Source organism: Pistacia vera, unplaced genomic scaffold, assembly GCF_008641045.1.
Source record: "Pistacia vera cultivar Batoury unplaced genomic scaffold, PisVer_v2 Contig473, whole genome shotgun sequence".
NCBI classification, from domain to species: domain Eukaryota; kingdom Viridiplantae; phylum Streptophyta; class Magnoliopsida; order Sapindales; family Anacardiaceae; genus Pistacia; species Pistacia vera.
Genome location: NW_022196305.1, coordinates 212,474 through 236,302, shown reverse-complemented (window position 1 = coordinate 236,302; position 23,829 = coordinate 212,474). Strand labels below are relative to the sequence as shown.

Genomic DNA, 23,829 nt, shown 5'->3' with positions numbered 1-23,829 from the left:
TCCAAACACTCGATTACAAAAAAAAAAAAAAATCAACTAAACATTCAAGTACAATTACAAGCCTATCGACTATTTTAATCATCAACCATCAAGATCAACTAAGCTAAGTGGATCAACAATATTATCACTTCACGGCCCCACTATTTCTGGCATTACCAAAAAAATTATCAATTCCAAACAACTCTCTACATAAAGTGTAATTAGCATGTAAAACCGTTAAAATTGCTTTGATTTGACCCAAAAAAGAAACAAAAGAAATGAAATGTCCCCCAGCTGCCCCGCACCAAGTAAACGGTCAAAAAGAGAATAATCCAAGCTGTACATCCTCAAGATGGACTTAAATGGTTGTTAGTATTATTTGTGAGTGATTAATTAGTATATCTATCTAGCTGTCAAGAAAAAATAGAGGAGCGTAGGGTGATTGGAAATGAAATTGAAGTGAGAAAGGTAGACAAAGAGCACTGTTAAGTTTTCAAATAGGGAAAACAGGCAGCTAATTAATTTAATTGGTCCCACCGTGGTAACATCAACAATATCAGATTAGCTTATGCACCACGCAGTCGCCAGACCTTCATTACAAATTCTTTTTTCTTTCTTACTGTTCTGTATTATTGAAATCGCTCTGCCTTACCAGAAATGACAACTCCCCATCCCACAACTTGTTTCGTGTCCACTTCAGTCTTCACTACACCCTCATTTGCTTCAGCTTCAGCACATGCCGATGGAATCTTCATAATTTCAACATTGTGGTTTTCTAAAGCTTTTACTTCATGATATCCAAGTCAATGAGGACAAATAACAAACACTTGCAACTAAAATAAATACATCTTTTTCATTTAAATGTACATTTTACCCTACCATGTTGACATCAATATAGTTGTTTGATTGTAATTTTAACAAAATACACCAGCCCTGCCCTTCCTCACAAAATATACAGCGAACATTGAGGTTACTGATGGCAGAGAAGATCGGACAAAATGTGTTACTTAAGGTCCACATTCTTACATATAACACATCTCCAAAAACCTACTTGAAACTCTGACCAGTTTTGTAGGTGAACTAACCTTAAACTCAATTCCATGCTTCACCGTCTCTGTCTCTTTTTCTTAGATTTAGAATTCTGAGCTTTGTTAGCAGTTCCCGAACTGAAAATCAAGAAAGAGTTGAGGCATAGCAATGAACTTTTAAAAGATTTCACAAGCACAAACTATATCCACCCACGTGGATACCACAGAAACCCTAACACTTACAAGATAGGAACAGGGTATTTAACAAAAACTGATTTTCAATTTACAAATTAGACAAAAGTAGAATGGTTACACAGAAACAATCAGGAAAAGACCATTACTGGCCTATGAGACCACACAATAAAAATTTTTATGGATTCAAGAACAGAACTGAAACTACAATCACCGAATAAAACTTACAGGAGTCCAGGAATTTCAAATAGATATGCTGGATAAATTTTGACTCCCACTGGCCTCAACCAAATTGGGATGAAATGAATACCAAAGCAGAAAAGACACACCGGCTACAGACACAGAGAACTAGAAACTATTAAATAAATTGAAGACAGAAAAGAAGCCATAAATATCAGGTTTGTGTATCATAGATTACTTACTCTGGACTCTGATGTTCCAAATCCTTTATAGCCCGATTCATTGCATAGAGAATCATTTTTTTCACCTGATTCAGACAGTAATCATCAAAAACATAATCATAAAGCAAAAATTTATTTACAAGGTTAAAAACAATACAGAATCCACAGTGCACAACTTCCATATAGAATCCCAGCAATTCTAATCACTTGTTTTGGGTGCATTACTCTATCTGGTTTTAATCCAACTGATGGAGGAAGAATAGCATAGTTTCTAGGATTGAGTTGTCTTAATTAAATCAAACTTCTATTTCAATGTTTATTAGGATTAGGATTGTTTATTATTACGATTTTATTTCTTAAGCCTATAAATAAAGGATTCTATCATTCTTGTTGACATGCTTGAACTATGGTTGAATAAAAAAATATTGGTTCTCTCCCTATCAATTGTCTCTACCTCCCCATAATTCTTCTAGATTGTCTCTCTTAAATCTTCAAGAATTTCTCCCCTTTCCTGCTGTTCTCTTGGTCTATCCTTCTTTTATTCTCTCTATCTTCCTATTTCTCTATAAAATTTCTGTCTTATGTTGTTCTTTCTTCTGCTCCTCCATCACCAACTTAACTCCTTTGGGCACACCCACATAAATGTCATGAAAATAATGCATGATGTAACAAAAGAACAAGTTGGATTGACACAGAATACAACAGTACTCCAATTTAAAGTGAAAAAGGAAAAGTCCATGTGCATTGGAATGAATGTTACTATGAGTGTGTATTAGTTAAGCGGATTGCAAATAACGGAAAAGCATTGAAGGGGGAGGCAATGCCGTCACCCAGATGTCTTCTTGCTGTGAACAGAGACTCATAGTTGCTACATCCGAGCATATGGAAGGGCATGCTTAACAACAATGGAACAGAGGTATGGTAGCAATTTTGATTAGATCAAAATGATAGTGATAACAATAATAATCCATAAAACAAAATTGAGGAATCAAGTTCTGTATATGTCTTTAAAAACTATTGTAAAGTAAATAAACAACAAAGCATTATTAACATCTCAATGTTTCACCATAAAAAGTAGTCAAAAGTGAATATTACTAGAAACTTTCAGGAACTCATAATTAGCCAAGTATAAGGAGAAAAAATACCTCCAACTTGTCCTCTTTAGCCCAATGATTTGGAGGAAGCACCCGGAATTCCTCCGTCAAACGGGCACACTCACCAACATTTTCAGGAGAGACAAAATCTAGTGCAACCTTTATGCATGACTGTTGAAGACCAAAGCAAGAACATCAGAGATATATTAGCCTACATAAATTGATTAATCTGTTTAAGAATAAATAAATTTCAAACTCTATAACACAACATGAAATGCTGAAAAAGTATACAACTTTTGAGATATTAGAATGCAATTCTACATGTGTGTCTGTGTGGAAGACAAAGAAAACAGTCTTAAATATAGACAGAAAAAAGTCAAAACTCCCAATTTAACTGCAGTCATCAAGCACACCATATCTTGTTCCCTGGGATATTTAAACATGGCAGACTGTAATAGAGGGCCACTCCGAGTTTTTCAGGACCTACAAACGACTAGCACAGGTGGTTATTGGGAAGGGATGAAACAAGATATTCAAGAGTTTGTGAAGGGTTGTCAACTTGCCAACAGAACAAATATAAGCTCTCCAACCAGCAGGACTATTGCAACTTTTGCCTATTCCATCTCAAGAATGGGAAGATTGCTATATGGATTTATAGTTGGCCTCCAAAAGCTCATCAGTGGACACTATTCTTGTGGTAGTTGATCGACTCAAAAAATACCGTCATTTCTCACATTGACACAACCCTACATAGTAAAGAGGTAGCTAACCTATTTCTAAAGATATTGTAAAGTACATGGCTTCCCTCAATTATAGTTTTTTATCGGGACCAAGTCTTCATGAGTATATTTTAGGGAGAGATGTTCAAGTAATCGAGTATGCAACTTCATATGAGTACTGCCTATCACCACAAATGATGGACAATTGGAAATAGTGAATAGATGTGTGGAGACTACCGTGATGTTTCGTGGGACACCAGCATAGCAATGGCCTAAATGGTTGGCTTGGGCAGAGTACTGGTTCAACACACGTACAATTGTTCTACGGGTTGACTCCATTTCGAGCCTTTTATGGGTGGGATCCTCCAGTTCTCTCAAATACATCGAAAACAATTCTGTTGTGGATGTCGTAGAAACAAATGACAGAGCGAAACCTCATTTTGGAAGCATTAAAGGCAAACTTGGCTAAAGCTCAAGATAACATGAAAGATGCGGATGGCAAAAGGCGAGATGTTCACTATGCAGTGGAGACTCTGTTTATCTAAAAATTCAACTCTATCATCTCCAATCTTTGGCACATAGAGCCAATGAGAAGCTCAGCCCCATATTCTATGGTCTTATATGATTGTTGAGAAAGTTGGTCAAGTTGCATACAAAGAGATTACCTCCTACAACCCGCATACACAAGTCTTCCAGTGTCTTAGCTCAAGAAAGTCACTGTCCATCCTATTGAGGCACCGTCACTTTCCATCATTAAGGCACAATCCCTTCCAGACGTCCTTGATGGTAACATGGTGTTAAATGTAGAAATAAGCAAGCCCATTTGAAACGATGTCTGATAGACGGAAATTATGAAGTGTTGATTAAGTGGAAGACTTTACCAACCTGTGACAACACATGGGAGCATATGAATAAGACTTTATTTGCCACCAATTTCCTTCTTTATGCCTTGAGGACTAGGTGGCACTCCTTGGAGGGTAATGACGGACCCGAGTAAACTAGTGGTATAAACGAGGAAATAGGGAAGGGCAAAAGGGGAAACTGGTGAAGGACAAAAGGGTAGGATGACGATGGAATGAGACATGATGTGTCTGAATAGTTAGTTAGAATCTAAAGTTGACAGAAATAAAAAGGAAGCCATGAGAGGTGTGAGACATCATTGAATTTTGTGGGAGATTGTATTGGGACTTGGGAGGTGCTAACCTCATCGAAGATCAGCTTGTTCTCTGGTGTTCTATAAAACTTTCCGCTTAGTTTATTATGCTTGTTTTTCCTATTTCATTTGTTATTTCTTATTCTGTTGAATGATTTTGTGGAAGATTGTGATTTGTGTGCTGGCTGTTGTGAGCTTGTTGTTGTTACTGGATTGAGAGTTTTGGAAGTGGGTTTCCATCAATTCCTTTGGAATGCTGAATCTGTCACTGACGTGTGACTGTTTCACATGAATGCATGGATGATTAAATTGTCATTTATTCTCTCAACTGGCAAATATGCTGCTAAATAATGGTTATAGTTGATACAAATATGTAAAACATGCTAGTAAACTTTCAGTCTTTTGATAATAGATTATTGGATGAATGTTTCTGGTTGGGCACTAGTCTGTATACATTTGTCATCTTTTATAATGAGTCTGTATACATTTTGTCATCTTTTATAATGATTTCTAATTGAGCATTTTAGATTTTCATTAGCTCAATGCTCAAACTGATTTTTCATGCACATAATTGGTTGTGTAGTTTGTATACCGTTGAAAATGGTATAACAATGTTTTGGTATAGAATGATATGTGGTATTTCATGTGGGTTGTGTTGTGTGCTAATTACAGCTCTGTGAATGCAGGTGTGCCCCGTTTGAAGTACCGAGGTTTCTACTTCTGGGCACAGTAATGTTTATGAAGCAGCATCCTGTTTGAGGAAAAAAGAAAGTCATGCACAAGTGGATACAAAAATGATAATCCACCTAATGGCATATTTAATTATGCAGACTGTAGTGTTCCTAGTGGGGAAAACAAAAAAAAAAAAAAACGTTGTTTGTACACATTCATGTTTAATGAAATATTGATATTGATATTGATATGCCTTGGGAATTTGTTTAGTAGATGTAGTTATATGACCTTCTTCATATAAATGATGGGCATTGCAGCCAGTTAGTTGAATGTTGAAATATACTATTTGGATTGAAGAATGAAGATGGTGAAGTTAAAATATATAATTGCTTCAGAATCATCTAACTCTTTCTCTGCTCCAGCTTGTAATACACTTACATTATGCTTGCTTGTGACTTTCTAACACTTATAATCTTTAGTCGTCTCATCTCTTATTAGATTATTCGGTAAGAATCTTGTATTTATTTAACTAAAGTTTCAAATGATAAATTATTTGAAAATTATGTAGTATATTGTCTTGTCTTTTTTACATTAAATTAGTTTAAATATCATTATTATTACTATTATTGAAGAATGTACCATATTATATTTTTACTATAAATTTATGTACATACTTTTTTGGGTTTTTTTTCTTATCCGAGAGAGAAGAAAGAAATCATTATCACATGTCATTGTTATTTATTTTGATATTAGTTACATTAAAATTTGTCCTTGTAATTAACTCCTTGTTTTAAAACTCGAACCGGTCTGATTGGGAATCGACATTGACTCGGTTTGAGTACCCTTAAAGTGGTTTTAGCCATTGGACCGGATTTAGATCGGCGGAATAGTAATGGACCAGTGGCTAAACTGGGTCACCAAAAATCCTTGATTTCGATAGCTTTGTCTCCTCCTGAGTCCTATAGCTTTCGGCCAAACATCCCACCTAACACACCATCAGCATCACCTTCATCTCCACATCATCTGAACTCCGATTGGCATCGATCGTCGTCATGTTCTGTTTGCTTCGCGGTTTCTTGCCTAGATCCTAGAGATGTGTTTTGATTTCAAACCTAGCAAGGACTGAAGGAATTTCTTAAGGTTGTGTTTGGATTTCAAGTCTACGGATATGCTGACATCACCGGTCTAAACGACGACCGGAACTGACCCTTTGATCGAGTCAAGAGGTGGTCCAAGTTAAACATTGTAATCTATAACAAACTTGTATCTAAGTAAAAACAACATATCTTAATTTTACTATCATCAAAGTTTCTTACGTCTAATATATAAGGCAAACGCGGTTTAAAACTTTATGCTATATTAATAAATAATTCATTAGGTTGGTCAGTAACCATTATACCATTTCAAATATGGTATATGGTAATGGTCGGTCTACATTTTTCACCAGTTGACAAGGTTAACTCCAAGAGTCAAATTTTGTTTATCTCCTGCGGGTTGGTGTTACATTCTCGTTTCCCAAACATTATAACTTGTTATTTCAAATTACCATGACGGTCAAAAGGTTATTGTCTTTCTTATTCTTAGGTTCAAGATATCTACACAAATATTTTAATTTATATAGTCTTTAGGTATGTAGGGTTTAACGAATCTCGAGATTAGTTGAAAGTATGCACAAATTAATCCAAACACCTCGAAAAAAAAAAAAAAAAAATCAACTAAACTGATTCAAGTACAATTACAAGCCTACGACTATTTTAATCATCAACCATAATCAACTAAGCTAAGTGGGATCAACAATATTATCACTTCACGGACCCCACTATTCTGGCATTTACCAAAAAATTATCAATTCCAAACAACTCTCTACATAAACGTGTAATTAGCATGTGAAAACCTTAAAATTGCTTTGATTTGACCCAAAAAGAAAAAAAGAAATGAAATGTCCCCCGCTGCCCCGCACCAAGAAACGGTCAAAAAAGAGAATAATCCCAAGCTGTAACCTCAAAGAGGACTTAAATGGATGTTAGTATTATTGTGAGTGATTAATTAGATTATTCATCTAGCTGTCAAGAAAAAATAGGAGCGTTAGGGTGATTGGAAATGAAATTGAAGTGAGAAAGCTTAGACAAAGAGCACATGTTAGTTTTCAAATAGGGAAAACAGGCAGCTTTAATTTAATTGGTCCCACCGTTGGCAACATCAACAATATCCGCTTAGCTTATGCACCACGCAGTCGCCAGACCTTCATACAAATTCTTTTTCTTTCTTACGTTCTGTATTATTGAAATCGCTCTGCCTTACAGAATGAAACCCCCATCCAAAACAAACGACAGAAAATTCGAGTATATAACAAAGAGAAAGCAAGTGAAAGAAGAAGATCGAGTGAAGAAATATACGATGTACCTTAGTGAAAGAAGAAGATCGAGTGAAGTCGTTGTCTTGTTCAATTTTTTTGCCTGAGAAACGATGGAAAATTCGTTTTCCCTAAAATCCAATTGAAGTTCTTATCTATGATAGCAAACTTACAAAAACCCCCCACTCTTTAATTTTATTTCATATCAGTCTCGGTTCCCAATTCCGATTCCTGACTGTAGAAATCGGAACCTACCCGTTGACGGCTGGTTTTGAGTAGGAATCGGAACCAAACCCTAGGTACTTGCCGGTTTTGATTCCGATCAATTCTTTTGAACACCCTTACCAAACACTATTGAGCTTTCAATCAACTCTATAGTAGAATAAATGGTCCAAAGACGTTGAAGCCGAAGAGTGAAATTGGGAATAAGGAAGTTATTGTGTTAGTTGATAGCGAGGCCTCCAATAATTTCATCAATCGGGAGATAGTGGAGAAGTTGAAAATTCCAGTATTACAGACAAAGTCTTTTGGAGTAAGAGTTTGGGATGGTTACAATGTGAGGTGTCAAGGTGAATGTCGTGAGGTATGTTTGAAGTTGTAGAGTATCATCATTGTCCAAAAAAATTTCCCCTTCGACATGAGTAGTGTTGACATTATTTTGGGGGTCGCATGCCTGAAAACGTTGGGGGAAACCACAAAGACTTGGAGGAAGTAAATTATGAAGTTCAACCTATAAGGGGAAATGGTAACTCTTGTCGGCGATCCATCCTTATGCAAAACAATGGTGTCATTAAAGGGGATGATTGAGACACTGCAGACAGAGAGGCAAGGATATTTGGTTGAGTTTGGGAATTTGCAGTTACAAGAGGAAGTCAGAATAGAAGAGGATAGTCGAAATAAAACCATGAAGTTTATTTGAACCTTTGCCAAGACTCCTACCTACTAGGACACACGATCAGGCTATCAGACTTGAACACGATACTCAAGCCCCCAACATCCAACCTTACCGGTGTCCATATTATCAAAAAAATGAAATTGAAAATATTGTTCAAGAAATGTTGGCTTCTTGGATTATTAAACCAAGTATCAATCCGTTCTCTAGTTCGGTGTTGTTAGTAAGAAAGAAAGATGAAGGGTTGCGCTTTTGTGTAGATTACCGGGCACTCAATAAAATCACAACCCTCGATAAGTTTCCCATTCCAACCATAGATGAGTTGTTTGATGAATTGGGAGGAGCCACCATATTCTCGAAGCTAGACCTCAAATCAGGATATCATCAGATAAGGGTTAGAGAGGAGGACACCCACATGACAGCGTTTCGAACTCACGAGAGACACTATGAGTTCCTCATCATGGCTTTTGGGTTATCAAATGTTGTATCAGCCTTCCAAGCCCTCATGAATGATATATTCAAACCTTATCTGCACAGGTTCATATTGGTCTTTTTCGACGATATCTTGATCTAAAGCTTAGACATGGAGACACATTTACAACATCTTCGACTCACCTTTTAGGTATTATTGGAGCATCATCTAGTGGTTAATAGGAAGAAATGCACATTTGCACAAGTTCAATTGGAGTACTTAGGCCATTTCATTTCAACCCAAGGAATTGCATTTGATCCCTCCAAAGTTGATTACATATTAAAATGGCCAACGCCAAGGGATGTCAAGGCACTTCGTGGATTTCTCGAGTTGACAGGATATTATAGGAAGTTCATAAATAGGTATGGCAAGATTGCATTACCCTTAAAAAATCTCATTCGCAAAGATGCATTTGTTTGGATAAAATTGTCACAAAAAGCCTTTGAGGAGCTTAAGCAAATCATGACCATAGTGTCAGTTATAGTGATGCCCAATTTCTCCAAAGCATTTATCATTGAGACAGATGCGTCAACGTAAGGGATTGGGGTTGTTCTAATGCAAGAGGTAGACTACTAGCATTTCTTAGTCAAGGGCTCTCTACACGATCTCGGTTATGGTCAATCTACGAAAGGGAGTTAATGGTCGTTGTTTTAGCTGTCCAAAAGTGGCGGCATTATCTATTGGGCAGACATTTCATCATTCGGATTGATCAACGTAGTTTGCACTATTTAAATGAATAGAGGTTGTAGGGGGAAGAATAACCTAAATGGATCATCAAGTTGTTAGGACTGGATTACAAAATACAATGTAAACCAGGTTAAAGAACAAAACAGCAGATGCCCTATCCAAATGTGATGAAACAACTTAGTACAATGCCATTTCCACTTGTTACTTTGCTAAGAGAGACAAGTGGGAAGAGGCCTTTCAACAGGATGTCAAGCTTAGAAAAATCAGCCAAGACTTAATAGTTAATCCTAATAGTCATCCGCATTTTCTATTAATCGGCCATCAATTGTTCTATGATGATTATGTGGTTCATCCTTTGTCTGGCCCTCAAGTTAAACAACTTCTTCAGGAATTTCATTCATCTCCTTTAGAGGGCCACTCCGAGTTTTTCAGGACCTACAAACGACTAGCACAGGTGGTTTATTGGGAGGGATGAAACAAGATATTCAAGAGTTTGTGAAGGGTTGTCCAACTTGCCAACAGAACAAATATAAAGCTCTCCAACCAGCAGGACTATTGCAACTTTTGCCTATTCCATCTCAAGAATGGGAAGATTGCTAAATGGATTTCATAGTTGGCCTCCCAAAAGCTCATCAGGTGGACACTATTCTTGTGGTAGTTGATCGACTCAAAAAACACAGCCATTTTCTCACATTGCAACAACCCTACATTGCTAAAGAGGTAGCTAACCTATTTCTTAAAGATATTGTAAAGTTACATGGCTTCCCTCACATTATAGTTTTTTTATCGGGACCAAGTCTTCATGAGTATATTTTAGGGAGAGAAGTTCAAGTAATCCAGTACGCAACTTCATATGAGTACTGCCTATCACCCACAATCTGATGGACAATTGGAAATAGTGAATAGATGTGTGGAGACTTACCAGTGATGTTTCGTGGGACACCAGCCATAGCAATGGCCTAAATGGTTGGCTTGGGCAGAGTACTGGTTCAACACCACGTACAATTGTTCTACGGGTATGACTCAATTTCGAGTCTTATATGGTTAGGATCCTCCAGTTCTCTCAAATACATCGAAAACAATTCTGTTGTGGATGTCGTAGATCAACAAATGATAGAGCGAAACCTCATTTTGGAAGCATTAAAGGCAAACTTGGCTAAAGCTCAAGATAACATGAAAGCTCATGCGGATGGCAAAAGGCGAGAGGTTCACTATGCAGTAGGAGACTCTGTTTATCTAAAAATTCAACTCTATCATCTCAAATCTTTGGCACATAGAGCCAATGAGAAGCTCAGCCCCATCTTCTATGGTCCTTATACGATTGCTGAGAAAGTTGGTCAAGTTGCATACAAGCTGAATTACCTCCTACAACCCGCATACACAACGTCTTCCACGTGTCTTAGCTCAAGAAAGTCACTGTCCATCCTATTGAGGCACCGTCACTTTCCATCCTATTAAGGCACAATCCCTTCCAGACGTCCTTGATGGTAACATGGTGTTAAATGTAGAACTAAGCAAGCCCATTTGAAACGATGTCTGATAGACGGAAATTATGAAGTGTTGATTAAGTGGAAGACTTTACCAACCTGTGACAACACATGGGAAGCATATGACTAATGACTTTATTTGCCACCAATTTCCTTCTTTATGCCTTGAGGACTAGGTGGCACTCCTTGGGAAGGGTAATGACGGACCCCGAGTAACTAAGTGGTATAAACGAGGAAATAGGGAAGGGCAAAAGGGGAAACTGGTAGAAGGACAAAAGGGTAGGATTGACAGATGGAATGAGACATGATGTGTCTGAATAGTTAGTTAGAATCTAAAGTTGACAGAAATAAAAAGGAAGCCATGAGAGGTGTGAGACATCATTGAATTTAGTGGGAGATTGTATTGGGACTTGGGAGGTGCTAACCCTATCGAAGATCAGCTTGTTCTCTGGTGTTCTATAAAACTTTCCGCTTAGTTTATATTGCTTGTTTTTCCTATTTCATTTGTTATTTCTTATTCTGTTGAATGATTTTGTGGAAGATTGATTGATTGTTGTGTGCTGGCATTGTTGTGAGCTTGTTGTTGTTACTGGATTGAGAGTTTTGGAAGTGGGTTTCCATCAATTCCTTTGGAATGCTGAATCTGTCACGACGTGTGACTGTTTCACATGATTGCATGGATGATTAATTGTCATTTATTCTCTCAACTGGCAAATATGCTGCTAAATATGTTTATAGTTGATACAAATATGTAAAACATGCTAGAAACTTTCAGTCTTTTGATAATAGATTATTGTATGAATGTTTTCTTTTGGGCACTTAGTCTGTTACTTTTGTCATCTTTTATAATGAGTCTGTATACATTTTGTCATCTTTTATAATGATTTCTAATTGAGCATTTTAGAGTTTTCATTAGCTCAATGCTCAAACTGATTTTTCATGCACATAATTGGTTGTGTAGTTTTGTATACCGTTGAAAATGGTTAACAATGTTTTGGTATAGAATGATATGTGGTATTTCATGTGGGTTGTGTTTGTGTGCTAATTACAGCTCTGTGAATGCAGGTGTCCCCCGTTTGAAGTACCGAGGTTCTACTTCTGGGCACAGCTAATGTTTTGAAGCAGCATCCTGTTTGAGGAAACAAAGAAAGTCATGCACAAGGTGATACAAATGATAATCCACCCTAATGGCATATTAATTATGCAGACTGTAGTGTTCCTAGTGGGAAAACAAAAAAAAAAAAAACGCTTGTTTGTACACATTCATGTTTTATGAAATATTGATATTGATATTGATACTTGCCTTGGGAATTTGTTTAGTAGATGTAGTTATAGACCTTCTTCATATAAATGATGGGCATTGCAGCCAGTAGTTTGAATGTTTGAAATACTATTTTGGATTGAAAATGAAGATGGTGAAAGTTAAATTATATAATTGCTTCAGAATCATCTAACTCTTTCTCTGCTCCAGCTTAATACACTTACATTATGCTTGCTTGTGACTTTCTAACACTTATAATCTTTAGTCGTCTCATCTCTTATTATGATTATTCGGTAAGATCTTGTTATTTATTTAACTAAAGCTTTCAAATGAAAATTATTTGAAATTTATGTAGTATATTGTCTTGTCTTTTTTACATTAATTTAGTTTAAATATCATTATTATTACTATTATTGAAGAATGTACCATATATATTTTTACTATAATATTATGTACATACTTTTTTTGGTGTTTTTTTCTTATCCGAGAGAGAAGAAAGAAATCATTATCCATGTCATTGTTATTTATTTGATATTAGTTACATTAAATTTTGTCCTTGTATTAACTCCATTGTTTTAAAACTCGAACCGGTCTGATTGGGAATCGACATTGACTCCGGTTTGAGTACCCTTAATGTGGTTTTAGCCATTGGACCGGATTTAGATCGACGGATAGTAATGACCAGTGGCTAACCTGGGTCATCAAAAATCCTTGATTTCGACAGCTTTCGTCTTCCTCCCTGAGTCCTACAGCTTTCGGCTCCAAACATCCCACCTAACACTACCATCAGCATCACCTCCATCTCCACATCATCCTGAACTCCGATTGGCACGATCGTCGTTCATCGTCTTCTGTTTGCTTCGCGGTTTCTTGCCTAGATCCTAGAGATTGTTTATTGAGTTCAAACCTGCAAGGACTGAAGGAATTTCTTAAGGTTGTGTTTGTTGGATTTCAAGTCTACCGGATATGCTGACATCACCGTTCTAACCGACCACCTGGGAACTGACCCTTTGACCGAGTCAAGAGGTGGTCCAAGTTTAAAACATTGATAAATCTATAACATTAATCCTTGTATTATCTTAAGGTACAACCAAACCAACACTTATCTTTAATTTTCACTATCATCAAAGTTTCTTACCGCTAATATATATAAGGCAAACGCGGTTTAAAACTTTATGCTATATTAATAAATTAATTCTATTAGGTTGGTCAGTAACCATTATACCATTTCAAATACTTGGTATACTTGGTAATGGTCGGTCTACATTTTTCATCCAGTTGACAAGGTTAACTCCAAGAGTCAAATTTTGTTTATCTCCTGCGGGTTGGTGTTACATTCTCGTTTCCCAACTTATATTACTGTTATTTCACATTACCATGACGGTCAAAGAGGTTTATTGTCTTCCTTGAGTCTTAGGTTCGATCATCTATCACAATAATATTAATTTATATAGTCTTTTAGGTATGTAGGGTATTCAACGAATCTCTGAGATTAGTTAAGTATGCACAAATTAATCCAAACACCTCGATTACCAAAAAAAAAAAAAAAATTCAACTAAACTGATTCAAGTACAATTACAAGCCTATCGACTATTTTAATCATCAACCACAGTATCACTAAGCTAAGTGGATCAACAATATTATCACTTCACGGACCCCACTATTTCTGGCATTTACCAAAAAAATTCAATCCAAACAACTCTCTACATAAACGTGTAATTACCATGTAAAACCCGTTAAAATTGCTGGATTTGACCCCAAAAGAAACAAAAGAAATGAAATGTCCCCCAGCTGCCCCGCACCAAGTAAAACGGTCAAAAAGAGAATAATCCAAGCTGAACATCCTCAAAGTGGACTTAAATTGGTTATGTTAGTATTATTTGTGAGTGATTAATTAGTATTATCTACATCTAGCTGTCAAGAAAAAATAGAGAGCGTAGGGTGATTGGAAATGAATTGAAGTGAGAAAGCTAGACAAGGCACAGGTTAAGTTTTCCAAATAGGGAAAACGGCAGCTAATTAATTTAATTGGTCCCCACCGTTGGTCAACATCAACAATATCCCGCTTAGCTTATGCACCACGCAGTCGCCAGACCTTCATTACAAATTCTTTTTTCTTTCTTACGTTCTGTATTATTGAAATCGCTCTGCCTTACCGAAATGTAACTCCCCATCCCACAACTGTTTCGTGTCCACTTCAGTCTTCACTACACCCTCATTTGCTTCAGCTTCAGCACATCCGATGGAATCTCATAATTTCAACATTGTGGTTTTCTAAAGCTTTTACTTCATGATTCCAAGTCAATGAGGACAAATCAAACACTTGCAACTAAATAAATACATCTTTTCATTTAAATGTACATTTTACCCTACCATGTTGACATCAATATAGTTGTTTGATTGTATTTTAACAAAATACACCGGCCCTGCCCTTCCTCCAAAATATACAGCGACATTGAGGTTACTGATGGCAGAGAAGATCGGACAAAATGTGTTACTTAAGGTCCACATTCTTACATATAACACATCTCCAAAAACCTACTTGAAACTCTGACCAGTTTTGTAGGTGAACTAACCTTAAACTCAATCCATGCTTCACCGTCTCTGTCTCTTTTTCTAGATTTAGAATTCTGAGCTTTGTTAGCAGTTCCCGAACTGAAAATCAAGAAAGATTGAGGCATAGCAATGAACTTTTAAAAGATTTCACAAGCACAAACTATATCCACCCACGTGGATACCACAGAAACCCTAACACTTACAAGATAGGACAGGGTATTTAACAAAAACTGATTTTCAATTACAAATTAGAACAAAGTAGAATGGTTACACAGAAACAATCGGAAAAGACCATTACTGGCCTATGAGACCACACAATAAAAATTTTTATGGATTCAAGAACAGAACTGAAACTACAATCACCGAATAAAACTTAAAGGAGTCCAGGAATTTCAAGTAGATATGCTGGATAAATTTTGACTCCCACTGGCCTCACCCAAATGGGATGAAATGAATACCAAAGCAGAAAAGACACACCGGCTACAGACACGAGAACTAGAAACTATTAATAAATTGAAGACAGAAAGAAGCCATAAATATCAGGTTTGTGTATCATAGATTACTTACTCTGGACTCTGATGTTCCAAATCCTTTATAGCCCGATTCATTGCATAGAGAATCATTTTTTTCACCTGATTCAGACAGTAATCATCAAAAACATATCATAAAGCAAAAATTTATTTACAAGGTTAAACAAATACAGAATCCACAGTGCAACACTTCCATATAGAATCCCAGCAATTCTAATCACTTGTTTTGGGTGCATTACTCTATCTGGTTTAATCCAACTGATGGAGGAAGAAAGCATAGTTTCTAGGATTGATTTGTCTTAATTAAATCAAACTTCTATTCATGTTTATTAGGATAGGATTGTTTATTATTACGATTTTATTTCTTAAGCCTATAAATAAAGGATTCTATCATTCTTGTTGACATGCTTGAACTATGGTTGAATAAAAATATTGGTTCTCTCCCTATCAATTGTCTCTACCTCCCCATAATTCTTCTAGATTGTCTCTCTTAAATCTTCAAGAATTTCTCCCTTTCCTGCTGTTCTCTTGGTCTATCCTTCTTTTATTCTCTCTATCTTCCTATTTCTCTATAAAATTTCTTGTCTTATGTTGTTCTTTCTTCTGCTCCTCCATCACCAACTTAACTCCTTTGGCACACCCACATAAATCTTGAAAATAATGCATGATGTAACAAAAGAAAAGTTGGATTGACACAGAATACAACAGTACTCCAATTTAAAGTTGAAAAAGGAAAGTCCATGTGCATTGGAATGAATGTTACTATGAGTTGTATTTAGTACGGATTGCAAATAACGGAAAAGCATTGAAGGGAGGCAATGCCGTCACCCAGATGTCTTCTTGCTGTGAACAGAGACTCATAGTTGCTACATCCGAGCATAGGAGAGGGCATGCTTAACAACAATGGAACAGAGGTAGGTAGCAATTTTGATTAGTCAAAATGATAGTGATAACAATAATAATCCATAAAACAAATTGAGGATCAAGTTCTGATATGTCTTAAAAACTTTGTAAAGTAAATACAACAACAAGCTTATAACATCTCAATGTTTCACCATAAAAGTAGTCAAAGTGAATATTACTAAAACTTTCAGGAACTCATAATTAGCCAAGTATAAAGAAAAAATACCTCCAACTTGTCCTCTTTAGCCCAATGATTTGGAGGAAGCACCCGAATTCCTCCGTCAAACGGCACACTCACCAACATTTTCAGGAGAGACAAAATCTAGTGCAACCTTTATGCATGACTGTTGAAGACCAAAGCAAGAACATCGAGATATATTAGCCTACATAAATGGATTAATCTGTTTTAGATAAATAAATTTCAAACTCTATAACACAACATGAAATGCTGAAAAAGTATACACTTTTGAGATATTAGAATGCAATTCTGCATGTGTGTCGTGTGGGGAGACAAGAAAACAGTCTTAAATATGACAGAAAAAAGTCAAAACTCCAATTTAACTGCAGTCATCAGCACACCATATCTTGTTCCCTGGGATATTTAAACATGGCAGACTGTAAATTAACAGCTCCCAGAAAAAAAAAATAATAATAAATAAATCTGCTCTGGTGAACTAGAACTGTCTCAATGTAATATTGATGACCCGATAAAATGAAAGTTCAACCCTGTCTTCCCAATGTAAGAGAAAAGCAGAAAGTTGTCCAAGTGTAAATTGATATACCTTAAGGTTCCTGACTTGGTCGGGGCATCCTGCAGGAATTAAAACAGCCTCTCCAAGCTTCTGAAGGAATGTCCAAGGTTCGATTCCTGAGTGATAGCATATAACCATAAAACAGTAATCAAAGTCTAACTTTAATTCAAACAGTTCCACAATATTAATGCATTTTAACATACCATATTCCTGCTTGAGCTTTGCTTTATGCTCCAAAGTGAGGTAAAAGATCTGATCATGAATAGGATGAATAACCTATGCCACCAGAACAAACAATATAAAAATGGAAGCTATATAAATATATAGGCATAAGACTTAAAAGGTTGAGAAAACCTGTACCATTATTCAAATGATATTATACACTAAGCATCTAGGCATAAAAGGTATCAATATAGTCACAACCCCAAATCCCAGTGTGCATTACTCTTCAACCAACTCTTTCATCATGCTCTCTCACATAAGTTGTAGATTTCCTAGAAGATCCAATGTATTCTCCAAGAATTAAGATAAGCTCTGTCGAATAAAGTCATATACTTCATCAAGGCAACTTAAAAACAGCTAGGCCTTTTCTTTTTATTTCTTTAAATAAACTTTTCTCAATCATTCAGCAGTAAATTCATTTTGAATCTGTCAATACCTTGGATAAATGATTTTAACAGCCAACTTCCATAATCTATAGCTAAACTTGGCTGACAGAGTTTGTCATTCAATCACTCAAAATAAATACAAAATCATTACGATGCATAAATCAAGAGATCACACTTCCACTATACATAAAATAGTCAAAAAGAAAACTCCAGCCATATTATGAATCATTCAGTAAGCAGCTACCTGTGGTATTTGACAACAATGAATATGTCTGAATTCTCGACAATGCTTATTAAGATACTCATGCAGCTTAGGAACATCTTGTCTCCGAAAAATGTCCCAAACAGCACCTCCATCAGCCGATTCTAATTCACTTTGAGGAACATCAGATGGCTCAAAACTCTCTCCATTNAAAAGAGAGAGAGAGAGAGAGAGAATAATATTATACCGAATCGGACATTTCACAATGAAGCTTGGTAACAGAGTCTCCGCGTCCAAGCTCTTGAGCAAACCCATAAGCAATATATGTCTTTGGCCCCATGTCTGGCTTCAGAGATTTGTCAAGCAATTTGGTAGAAAGATTTAGAATACCACCACGAGGATGTGTATACTCCTTAAAAGGCAAACAAGCCAGAAACTCAATGTTATGACGAGGCAAGCGTTCCTCAAATAAATTAGATGGCGGCCAGTCCTTTAACTTCAATATTTGAGGCCAGGATTTCCAGTCATAACGACCATCCGTGTAGCCTTTAAAGAATTGGTGAATGCTGAACTCCCCCTGCCATTCATTAATATTTAGAAACAAATAACCAGACTATAAACAGTAAAAAAAATGGCAAGTAAACATCATTGACAAGAACCATAGACAGACTGCATAAACAAGGTACTTTTCAAGTAAAACAAGAAATTTTCTCACACAATCAGCAAAACTCACTTTCTAGCTCCTAACATGAAAGTCATATAAACTAAGCCAATAGAGAATTTTGAACACAGGAAAATAAAAATATATATAAGCTGGTAGACATAATTTTTGGCAGAAAAGAAAAACACATAGAGCAAACACTTGAAAAAGTAGCAAGAACTCCCTTAGGTAAACCCATTGACAAACAGTAGTAATACATATTATTCTCACTTCCTTAGCCTCCAACATAAACTTCTCATATTCACCTGGAAGAAACATTGATCTTTAATCTCTTCTTCAACAACTTAAAAATTAAACCACACACCGCGCCCCCCGCCCCCCCCCCAAAAAAAAAAAAAAAAAAAAAAAAAAAAAGAAAAGAAATGAGCACAAGCACAAAAACCAGTCCTGAAATTGACAAGGAATTAGTTTCCTATCTGTCAGTTCGTAGTTTCCAGTTAGACTCCAGATGGTAGGTAAAATAGTTTTTTTTCTAAATTCTAAACCATCTATGTATATGAATCTGGTATGCAGAAAACCTATAACCGATGTGTATGCAATTAAAAATACCCTATAACTATTTGAGATTCATGGAAAAATGTGGATCTATGTCATGCTTGCAGATACAGAAACTTTCACATATACAAAAAAGAAAAAGTAGGTAACTTGGGAACACATGAACTACTGTTATAATCTACCGTATAACTCATATTACTATTGAAGTTTCGCTAAGCATTTTTTTATGGTCTGGACCCTAACCAAAACAAAAAATATTGCACATTGTAAAATGAATGGCATGCAAAAAAATTCACACCAGCAAGTTTATGACATTGTACTACACAGTATAAATAAACTGACTCACACCAATCCAAACAAATTTAGGGCTGTGCAAAACCGGGTACCCGCTCCGATTTTGACCAAAACCGGGTACCCGAATATTGGGTATCTGCAAAAAATATACCCGCTAACCGAACCGGTTTTAGAATACCTGGTTTGCGGGTACCCGAAAATTCTGGTCACAAACCGGGTATCCGATTTTCTTACCCGAATATTAGCAGTCCTAACTCCTAACAGCAGTTCTTCTCAAATTCATTGACTTCTTTAACCAAACATGCCCTCTCAAATTCTCAAACTCTCTTCCTTTTTATTACCTCTGTTCTCCTTTAATCCTTCAGTCAACCGGTGCACAAACTCTAAAAAAAACTGCTCAGCTACTTAAGGCAACAACTCATTTTCAGTTCTGCAGTTTTAATTGCAACTTCAGCTAATCAAAACTGGAAACAACTCATTTCAGTTCTGCAGTTTAGTTGCAACTGCAGCCAATCAATACTGGCAACAACTCATGTTAGTTCTACAGTTTGAGTGCGGCTGTGTGCAGGTCCTGCAGGACTTGAGTACCGGGAAGAGACGAACTGACGAAGAGTGGGAAGACTGAGACTGGAAGTTTACACGGTGGAGAGTGACGGGTTTTAGTTTTAGGGCATCTGAAATTTTTTCAGATTTGGGGCTTTTGGGTTTAGTCTGACCTTTTCTTTTTTTTAAATAAAAACCAGGTACCCAGTTTCCTAAAATTAAATACCGATACCCGAACCGAAAATTCGGGTATCTTATAAAAATACCCGAAACCAACCCGAATTTTCGGTACCGCAAATCCGGGTTCGGTTCGGTTCGGTTACCGGTTTTTTTTGCCACCCCTACAAAACAATCATAGCCTTAACATCCAGATGTTGGCCATGCTTTTATTGTAATCTGACAAAAAGCGCGCCATAACCATTGGTTCCCAACTCAACCCCAATGCACAGTCGAGCACATTGCTGACTACACCGACTCGCCTTTAGCCCAGTGCCACGGGAATGCTTTAATCTCCATGCTGAATGTCTTTAGCAACTGGGTTAACAAATAATTATCACTGGAGTCTTCGCGAAGCTGCTTTTTAATGACTGTTGCCCATGTCAATCACCTGCTGAGTTGTAACAATGCACATTGTTCTGGAGATTTGGCATATCTCAAGATTATGAGCTTTGACTACTTCTTCAGCCTTTATCACCAATTCAGCAACCCAATTTTTTGTAAAGATAGACCTAAGTTCCAAGAGGCCATCACACAACCACCTAATCCTTTGGGGGGCAAGGAATACCACCATTCCCATTTGCCTTCCAGTCAGGTATTGACCTATTCTGACCTTGGAATTTGACTCAGCAGTAGATGACCTGTCTTTTCTGGAGACTCAGATTGTTTCATCATACCATGCAAGTATTCCAATATTTGGGCTTACGATATTTCACAACTACTTCCTCACCTCCACCCTGCAAGTGGCCATCACGCATTTCCCGGCAGCAAACAAAGCAAAGATCATACTTACAGTTTGGACAGCTTCTGTGAAAGTCAACAATTGAGTTCGACAGTTGTCACTGTAAAATTATGTCATGGCACCAAAAAGTCAATAAGGAAATGTCATGGTACAAAATGACGCTGTTAAAATTAACTTAAGAAAGAATCACATACCAGTAGACACGCTCAGTATCACGACAATCTGACTTCGTGGCTGAATTTCTGATAGTGATACCCTGGTCATTCAAAAATAACTTAGCAAGCATATATTAAGAAAAAGAAGATCTCTGAATATAAGTGGTATGCTATGCATTGCAAACATGGCTGATGCCATATACGTCATTCAGAAACTTGCTGAGAAAGCAAGAATATGGAACCACCTTTAAGAGAAATGAAATATTATGCCTGCCGATTAAATTCTAGATAAACCCTCTTTAGACTGTTGAAATGAGTCACCTTAGCTCCTCCTAATGACAACAAGGTCTACAGAGCAAATGAAAGGAATGTCCATCTTATTAGCTCAGATACAATGGCACCCCCAGAGAATAGTATTCATAGGAACTTCTTTTATGTCCATAAAAAGTCACTGTAACAGGAATTTTCACTTCAAGAAGACTTGCCTCAGGCCTTCTGATTTAGCAACAAATCTTTCAATGTAAACTATAATAATTAATTTGGAAAAGAAGATCAATAAAACAAAAGGCTCAGTAGATTGGAAATTATAGCAGCTTATTCTGTATTAGCAAAAGAATGACTAAAATTCACATGATGCAATGATTCCAAAACAACCTAACTAGAATACTAAACCAGCACAAAAGCATCCAAGCTAAATGATCTTAATACCTAATATCTGGGCCTCCATCTCCAACTCTTTCATTTGTTCTTCACTAAATGTTCTGATGTAAGGGAGAAGAGCTTGAAGTAAATGCTTAGAGTGCTGTTCTTTTTCAAATTCTGGATCTTTCTTCAATTTCTTCAGGTCATCCTAAATAAAATAAAACATATCATAGTTTGCATGACAAATGCATCAAATTATGAGAGGACTCGAGATGAAAGGAAAAACTAACTGTTATCACTCCCTCCATGCGTAAGCATGTTTTGCAATTGCAATTACCCAGACAAACTGGACAAGAAAAAGCAATTTCATCCTCTGACATCTTAGGATACCTAGATGGAATAAAATTGATAATTGAAAAAGACGTTATCATGAGAACACAAAAAATAAAAATACAACATAAACAGTAAAGTCCAAAAAATAACAAAATTTTAAAATGTAAGAAAGTAGAGACAACTAACTCACTGATACATCTTCGTCCTGAACAATAACATTATGCCACTGAGCATCAATAATAAGAGAGTAATGCCAGCTATTCTAATTCATACCCCAAATTTTCCATCCCAAGAGTCTTCCCATGCAGCATTACCAATCAATAACAACATTGTCTCATCATCTATGAGTTAGAACAACATCAGAAGACAAGTCATGCGATGCAAAAATTGGAAGAGGCTTGTGATGTGCAGCACTTACTCATAATATATCCTATCTACACCTTTTCAAGCTATCTAAATTTCTTCCATTCTTTCAAAGGTGAATAAAAAAATAATTTACATTGTTCTATCTATTTTAAAACCAGACAATTTCAACAAACTTATTCTAACATATAAATTCAAATTGTAACATTGATATGATAGTTTGAGAGCAAGCAGGTGCCAGGCGAAGAACTCATGATGCTCACACAGCTATGTGGTTACAATATATTGAACATCCCACATTTTTTACCAAAAGCTTAACGGTTCCTAATAAATTATTTTCTAAGTAAATATTAATAAAAAACTAATCAACATTTCATGATCCTAAAGAATGCTTAACGAAGACAACACTTCTAACACCACATGACTAGCTACAGTTCCACATTTAATAGCATAAAAGCAATTAGCTTTCACTATTCATTTCCCACCACAATTTACTTTTCCAATAGCAAAATTCAAATCCATATGGAAAAAATATTACCATCAACACAAAATCTGAGAACACTAAAATATAAACCAAAACAGAGATTCAAAAAATCACATATTCGCTTTTGCAAGAAAATCAAATTCAATGAAGATAATTTTGTGAGAAGTTGTTTTACCAATTTGTTATGCATGGGATGCAAAACCGCTTTTTTGTACATTTTTGACAATTAACAACCCTTCCTTTATCATTCCTCTGGCACTGATGGCACATCATCGACTCCCCTCCATTCCCCTATTATAAACGAATAACAGACACGATAAAACCACATAACAATTTAAACCAAAAAAAAAAACTCCCACTACCACACCATACAGGAGAAAATTCTTACATTAGATTTTCGTTTCTTCGAATCCTTCAACACATGTTCCAATGTTTCCTTCTCTTTATTCTTTTCCCCACCTTCCCATATTAAATTTCCCTTATCTGTATTCCTTCCAACTCCCTTCTTCCCAGCATCTACTTCACTTTCCTTAGCTTTATCTCCATTCCCTTCACCAACTTCACTAATTCCACCCTCATTCTGCACACTTTCCTCCTTTTGAGAAACCCCATTACCCCTTACTCCACCCACATTCCCCTTTTCAGAAACCCCATTACCATTATTTTCCTCAATTTCCTTCTGTTCCACTCCAATTTCCCTTTCACCATTCTCAGTTTCCAATACCTCTTCTTTCTTCTTGGGTTTTCGAACTCGCTTCTTCCCTAAGACTTCTCCCTTATCAGACTCACAATTTCCACACACAATTTCCAAACTTCCCGGAGCCCTCTCCGGTTTCTGCTGCTTTCTAGTGTGTTTCATGAGTTGCAGTAACAGAAAAGAGTAAACCAAAAGACAGAGAG

The 23,829-nt window shown here is 36.4% G+C and overlaps 1 pseudogene; it reads right to left on the bottom strand.

The window, feature by feature from the left end:
- Positions 1-1,333: 1,333 nt before the first annotated feature.
- LOC116146131 lies at positions 1,334-23,829 on the bottom strand (annotated as a pseudogene).